Raw genomic sequence first — 6,949 nt, 5'->3', positions numbered from 1 at the left:
GACAAAAAAAAAAATGTAGATATATATATATATATATATATATATATATATAATTTTGTCTGACAGTGATTTTGCAACTTATTTTTGTCAGAATCTATTTAAACAGGCAAATGTATAAAGAAAATTGAAATTCCCCAGAACCTCACCAGACAGATATTCTAATTTACTGTGTTATTTCTTTAACGTTCTTTTTCTATGCATAATTTAACACAGTTAAGATTATACTATGTATTCTGATTTTAAGTACAATTAACCCAAGAAGAGTCATTCACAAGTCCTAGTTGGAAGACATTATAAAGAGGATCTTAATCACAGATTATATCTGCCACTGGCATTTTATTCATTTTTCATAATTACAAAAACTATACACTCAGGTCATTCAAAATGAACTCTAAGAAGCATAAAATTATTACTCAAGTTCTCTGTCAATGCAAGGCTTTTATAACACTGAGTGAAACTCTACTTCAGTAAAGCGATAGAAAATCACTTTCTGGGTTTCATACTTGTGCAAACATAGTGTCCCTGTTACTTACATGTTGAAAGCCTTGTTCTAGGATAGAAAAGAAGTGGGTCTGGGTGTGTTCTGAGTATCAGGAGAGTCTATCTAAACCATCAGCTAAAGAGGACAGGTGTAGGTGTGGGATTTGTTCCAAGACCCTTTAAAAAAAAAATCCTAAGATAAAATCGCACAGATTTTAATAAAACCTGTGAATTAAAGTGCCTGTAAAGTACTCAGAATACCTAACATGGTGTAAACGTTATACAAGCTTTTGTTGTGCTGAATTGTTTGTGGTTGGTGCCAAGGAAGAAGAATCTACACAGATTTTTTTCTCTTTTTAATATTCTTGACCCAGTGTTGGCCAAATCTATAATATGAGGTTTCAAAGATCCAACTGCATTATCAAAACATCGTTTTTGATATTGGAAAATAGCCAAACACACAATAATACTTCACAGAAACTCTTCAGGCCCTGCCTTTACCACTGAGTTATTAACTCATGTGAAAATACCTGACACAAGTAAATCCCTGATTGTGGATTCTCAACAAACTATAAGTATGTATAAACCATTTCATACCTGGCTTTCTCATTTCCAAAGCCTTTCCTCCTCAGTTGGCCAAAGTCAAATTCTGAGTAACTGTTCAAGTTGTATATACCCTGGCATGGTGCAAGGTCTTCTTGCAGGATCTCTTCAGTCAGGGTGACTCGTGGTTTGCACCTGCAGCTCCAGGGAACTGGCACAGCCATGGGTTTTCTGGCTTACACCTTTCTAGTGAGACCGCCTGGGATTTGTTTCTTTATAGACTAATTTTTATAGCCTTATTAACCAAAGGATACATGCGGAACCCAAGAGTAGGCCTCTCCACAAGTTTATCAGAACCTCTGTGAGTCCCTCCCGTCTTCAGTCAAGTCTTCTTTTATCTCAGCAGACAGTCTCTTCCTGTTGGCTTTGATTATAACATTTGTGCAATTGAAATGTTAGCTCTTCCTAACAATGTTCAAGTCTATCTTCACCTTTCCCTGGCCTCCCTATCTCCCTTTACTTTTAATCTATCTTTCCCCCCACTTATTCTGGGGAAAGTGCTCTTTCCTACGATATCTACTGTATACCACAGAACTCCATCACTCACCTTCACCTGTTTCTAGCTTTCCTACCATCCTTTGTCCTTTGGTTCGTAGTATGTTTCCACCTCCACTCTACTGCCTCTTTCAGGTAGTACAAAAAAAAATTCTTAGTTCGAATGATGTTCTGTTTTCTAAGTGTTCTGTTTAAATTTTATTTAAATTTCTTTTTAAGGGATAAAAATTAAAACACAAAGTAATATATTTATGGAGGATCATATGTTTTGATGCATGTATATATTATGCAGTGCTTAAATGGTAAATGTCTATATCCTTAAACATAGCATCTATCATTTTCTGTTAAAAGCATTATAAACTCATTCTTCTAGGCTGGCTTGAACTCTTGATCATCCTGAGGGTTGTGATAACAGAAGCATGCAACATACCTGGATCCTCTTGCTTTTTAAAATGTATAGGACAGTGTTGTTACCTATAGTCACACTACTATATAATAGCACACCAGAACATCTTGTTCCTATCTAACTGTAACTTTGTAACCCTTGGACAGCTTCTCCCAGCCCTCCCCTCACCTGGGACAGCTTCTCCCAACCCTCCCCACACCTGGGACAGCTTCTCCCAGCCCTCCTCACACCTTGGACAGCTTCTCCCAGCCCTCCCCACACCTTGGACAGCTTCTTCTAGCCCTCCCCACACCTTGGACAGCTTCTCCCCACCCCCACACACACCTTGGACAGCTTCTCCTAGCCCTCCCCACACCGTAGACAGCTTCTCCCCACACCTCCCACACACCTTGGACAGCTTCTCCTAGCCCTCCCCACACCTTGGACAGCTTCTCCCCACCCCCACACACACCTTGGACAGCTTCTCCCCCCCCCCCCCCCCCCCTTGGCCGCTTCTCCCCCCCCCCCCCCCCACCTTGGGCAGCTTCTCCTAGCCCTCCCCACACTTTGGACAGCTTCTCCCCCCCCACCCCCCACACACCTTGGACAGCTTCTCCCCACCCTCCCACACACCTTGGACAGCTTCTCCCCAGCGATTCCCCACACCTTGCTCCCTGTAGCCTCTGGTAACCACCATTCTACTCTAAATTTCTAAAAGAACTTTTTCAGATTCCACATATGAAGACTACTAAGTACTTTTCACTGTATGCCTGGCTTATCTCACTTAACATAATGACCTCCAGTTCTACCCAAGTTGTTGTAAATGATGGCATTTCATTCTTCTTATGGATGAATACTATTTCATTGTATATATACATATATAGGTACACATATATATGTATATATAATACATATATATCACAATTTCTTTTGTTGTTTTGTTTTAGGTGGTCTTACTGTATAACCTGGCCTAGAACTCATTATATAGTCCAAGCTGACCTTGAACTCAGAGATTCACTGCTTCTTCCCCTAAAGTGTGGGGATTAAAGGCCTGTGCCACCACACCAGACTCCATTTCTTTATCCCTTCCTTAATTAACGAGCACTTGCTTCCATTTTGTGGTTACTATAAATAGTGCTACATGGGAACGCAGAAGTCTTTCCAACACATTGATTTCATTTCCTTTGATAAATTTTTTTCTTCCTTAAAGAAAAATTTGAAGACAGAGAGATACATATTATTTTTCTAAGATACAAACTATTATAGAAAATACTTGTCATTTTGTTTGGGGATTGAACTTGGGGTCTCATTCATGGAAAGCAAGAGCTCTACCACTGAACTATACCCCAAGTCTGTAAATACCACAAACAATAAATGTTAATATTTTATCATATTTAATTCAGATCTTTCTTAAACAAATAAAATGTCACAGATAACATTCAAACTCTACATTTCCCTATCTGTAATTTTTAACTGTCTGTGTATCTAATCCACATTCATACTTTTTCTATTCATTTACTCATCCATGAATAAGTTACAGTGGACAGTTTACTAAATTTATTAAATTTCTGTGTACAATATCATACTAAATCAGCATCATTTTCACCTCTTTTATCTCAATGTCATGGTCCATGGAGAAGCCGTGTTTAGACATTCTCCCGTAGCTCCGGCAGAGAGCTGTCATGGCACAGCAAGATTCCACCTCTGGCCTGGGCTGTGAACATTTGCATTCCAACTGATGGCAAAGAAAGCAGAAGTGAGCTGCGCACACTGAGTCCCACCCACATTGTAGCTCTGTGGCCACAATAAATGGTGTCATGATTTTAAGCCACTTGGGCTTGAGGTAACTTGTCATGCAGAAAGAGCAACTTGAACAGCATCTTCTCATTCCTTCTCTTGATTTTGCGCTTCCTCACCTGCACTGCTTTGATAAATCATTTGCAAATGAATCCAAAAGACTAAGACACAGTTATGGGGTGGGCCACACCATGAAGAAACCACAACATCCCTTAAAAGCGCAGCTTTACTTTTCTGTGGTGCCAGATATTGGGTTGAAGAAGCAATTGAACTAAAACTCAAAGGTAGAGAGAAGGAAGAAATTTGCTCTCTCGGGGCTGGAGAGATGGCTTTCAGAGAACCTGGGTTCAGTTCCTAGCACCACATGGCAGCTCACAGCCGTCTGTAACTCTGGTTACATAAATGCAGGCAAAACACTCATACACATAATTTTTTTGTGTGCCCTGTGCAATTGTGAGATAATCAAAGAGAGACTTCAGAAGGCTTCGTGGTTGAGGCTGCAATCTTTTTGCCTGGGTTAGCCCCCACAGCCTTCACATCATAACAAACCTAAGCATGTCTTTAAAACTTTGACATTTTACTTTTCTTTTGATTCAGTGTGGTGGTGATGGTGTTATTGTTTAGGGTTTGGGTTTTTGGTGTTATGAGACAGGGTCTCATGTTGATATGTAACTGAGGATGACCTTGAACTTCTGATCCTTTGACCTCTGCCTCTCAAGTGCTGGGATTAGGTATATGGCCACCATACTGTATATATCCAGCTTATGAGGCACTGAAGATGGAGCCCAGGGGTTTGTACAAGTTGAGCAAAGTTCTACCAACTGAGCCACAACCTTTTTCTTTTTCTTTTTGAAACAGGGTCTCTTTTTATTATTTTTATTTTATGTGTATACATGTATTGGCTGCATGTAGGTAAGTGCACCTGTGTCATGCAATGCCCAAGGAGGTCAGAAGAGGATGTCAAATCCCCTGGGACTGGAGTTACGGACAGTTGTTAGCTGCCATGTGGGTGCTGGGATTCAAACTCGAGTCTTTTGCAAGAACAACCAGTGTTCTTAACCACTGAGCCATCTCTCCAGCCCCCTTTCTTTTTGCTTTATTTTTTTATATTTCAGAGGATCTAAAGTTTATTTAGTCTGTAATAAACTAAAGTATCATAGGACTTGGTATTCACAGTGAAATTCACATTTCAGAGTCAAATAATCTAGGAGTCAAACCCCAGCTAGGTCTTCCCCTTAACTATTACTTGTGTAACCTTGCAGAACTGTGTAAAATCTCCACACTTCCATTTCTTTGTCTCAAGAATATGGCATGATGACTGTATCTTTCCCCAACACTGCATATAAAACACTGAGCTTAACAACAGGCACCTAGTATTATTCCAGCTAATAGTATCTTTATAGAAAAGAATCCTGTGAAACTCCATTTTATCCATTTGCTCTTTGTCTGGAATATTCAAATCCAAAACTAGAAGCAAGGGGATAGTCTTGTGGCATGTGGTAAAATTGATTTCAAAGACACTGAAACATTAGCCACAAAAAAAGAAAAAAGATCCAGAATGCCCCTGACATTGCTTGCAAGCACCAAGCCTTAAAGATAGCAGGCTCTAAGCCAAGGCTCATTTTATGTGAGACCGAAAATCCACCTCACAATATGTGCTATGTTCTTCAAACCTGGAAGCTTCCTTCTGCTAGAGAACTCATTTGGGGGATATTATACAAGGTGGGATGGACAGGAGTCTTAATTGTATTGTGAGTTACCAGAAATTCTTTCCACAAAATTGCTCAAAAATACAGAGATTGTTTTTCTTTTGAAAAGGGGAAAACTTCAAGCTTGCAAAATATATCATAAACCCTATTCTTTTTACCCAGATACGCCAACTACCAAGCCATTGGCAATCTTATTTCATGTGGCCTTGCTTTCCACACTGAACTACTTCAAAGCCTTTACAAACTTATTTCATTGTGTTAAAAACATTTTAGTGTCTTTAAATTTTAGGATAACCGCTTTAAAAAGTGGTGAAACACAAAGTCAAATTAAATTAACAAAATGAAGAGGAGAAAACTAGAGTAAAAATGAATTCATTAAAAAAATAGAAAGAAAAGGAAGAAAAAGGATACAGGGTCACATACAACAGAGATGGAAAAAAGGAATACAAGGTTAAATGCAACAGAGAGAGAGTTGGAAAAAAGGAATACAGGGTTACATACAACAGAGAGAGAGATGGAAAAAAGGAATACAGGGTTAAATACAACAGAGAGAGAGAGATGGAAAAAAGGAATACAGGGTTACATACAACAGAGAGAGATGGAAAAAAAGGAATACAGGGTTACATACAACAGAGAGAGAGATGGAAAAAAGGAATACAGGGTTACATACAACAGAGAGAGAGAGATGGAAAAAAGGAATACAGGGTTAAATACAACAGCGAGAGAGAGATGGAAAAACGGAATACAGGGTAACATACAACAGAGAGGGGGATGGAAAAAGGAATACAGGGTTTCATACAACAGAGAGAGAGAGGTAGAAAAAAGGAATACAAGGTTAAATGCAACAGAGAGAGAGTTGGAAAAAAGGAATACAGGGTTACATACAACAGAGAGAGAGATGGAAAAAGGAATACAGGGTTACATAAAACAGAGAGAGAGATGGAAAAAAGGAATACAGGGTCACATACAACAGAGAGAGAGATGGAAAAAGGAATACAGGGTTACATACAACAGAGAGAGAGATGGAAAAAAGAAATACAGGGTTACATACAACAGAGAGAGAGATGGAAAAAAGGAATACAGGGTTACATACAACAAAAAGAGAGATGTGAATTGGCCTGATGACAATTAAACTTAAGAGCAAACATTCAAATATCAATATCCAGGACAGTGAGGATTAAAGCAGTACTATATTATTTATTTATCAGGGTTAGAGAGTAGAAAATTTCAAAGTACGATTCCTCTCATGTCCATCACGTTACAGATACATCTATGTATTGCTAGGGGGAATCTAAATTGTTATCATCACTCACAAAAGGCTTAGTGAAACAGGCTTCAATTTGCTAGACTTAGTAGCATAAACTTAAATATTCATCGGTACTTTGTAGCAGAAGTGGATTACTCACAAAAAAAATGATTCTTCTTCTTCTTCCTCTCCTTCTCCTTCTCCTTCTCCTTCTCCTTCCCCTTCCCCTTCCCC

This window comes from Nannospalax galili, unplaced genomic scaffold, assembly GCF_000622305.1.
Source record: "Nannospalax galili isolate Female #2095 unplaced genomic scaffold, S.galili_v1.0 scaffold1650, whole genome shotgun sequence".
NCBI lineage: Eukaryota > Metazoa > Chordata > Mammalia > Rodentia > Spalacidae > Nannospalax > Nannospalax galili.
This window is presented reverse-complemented; position numbering follows the sequence as displayed.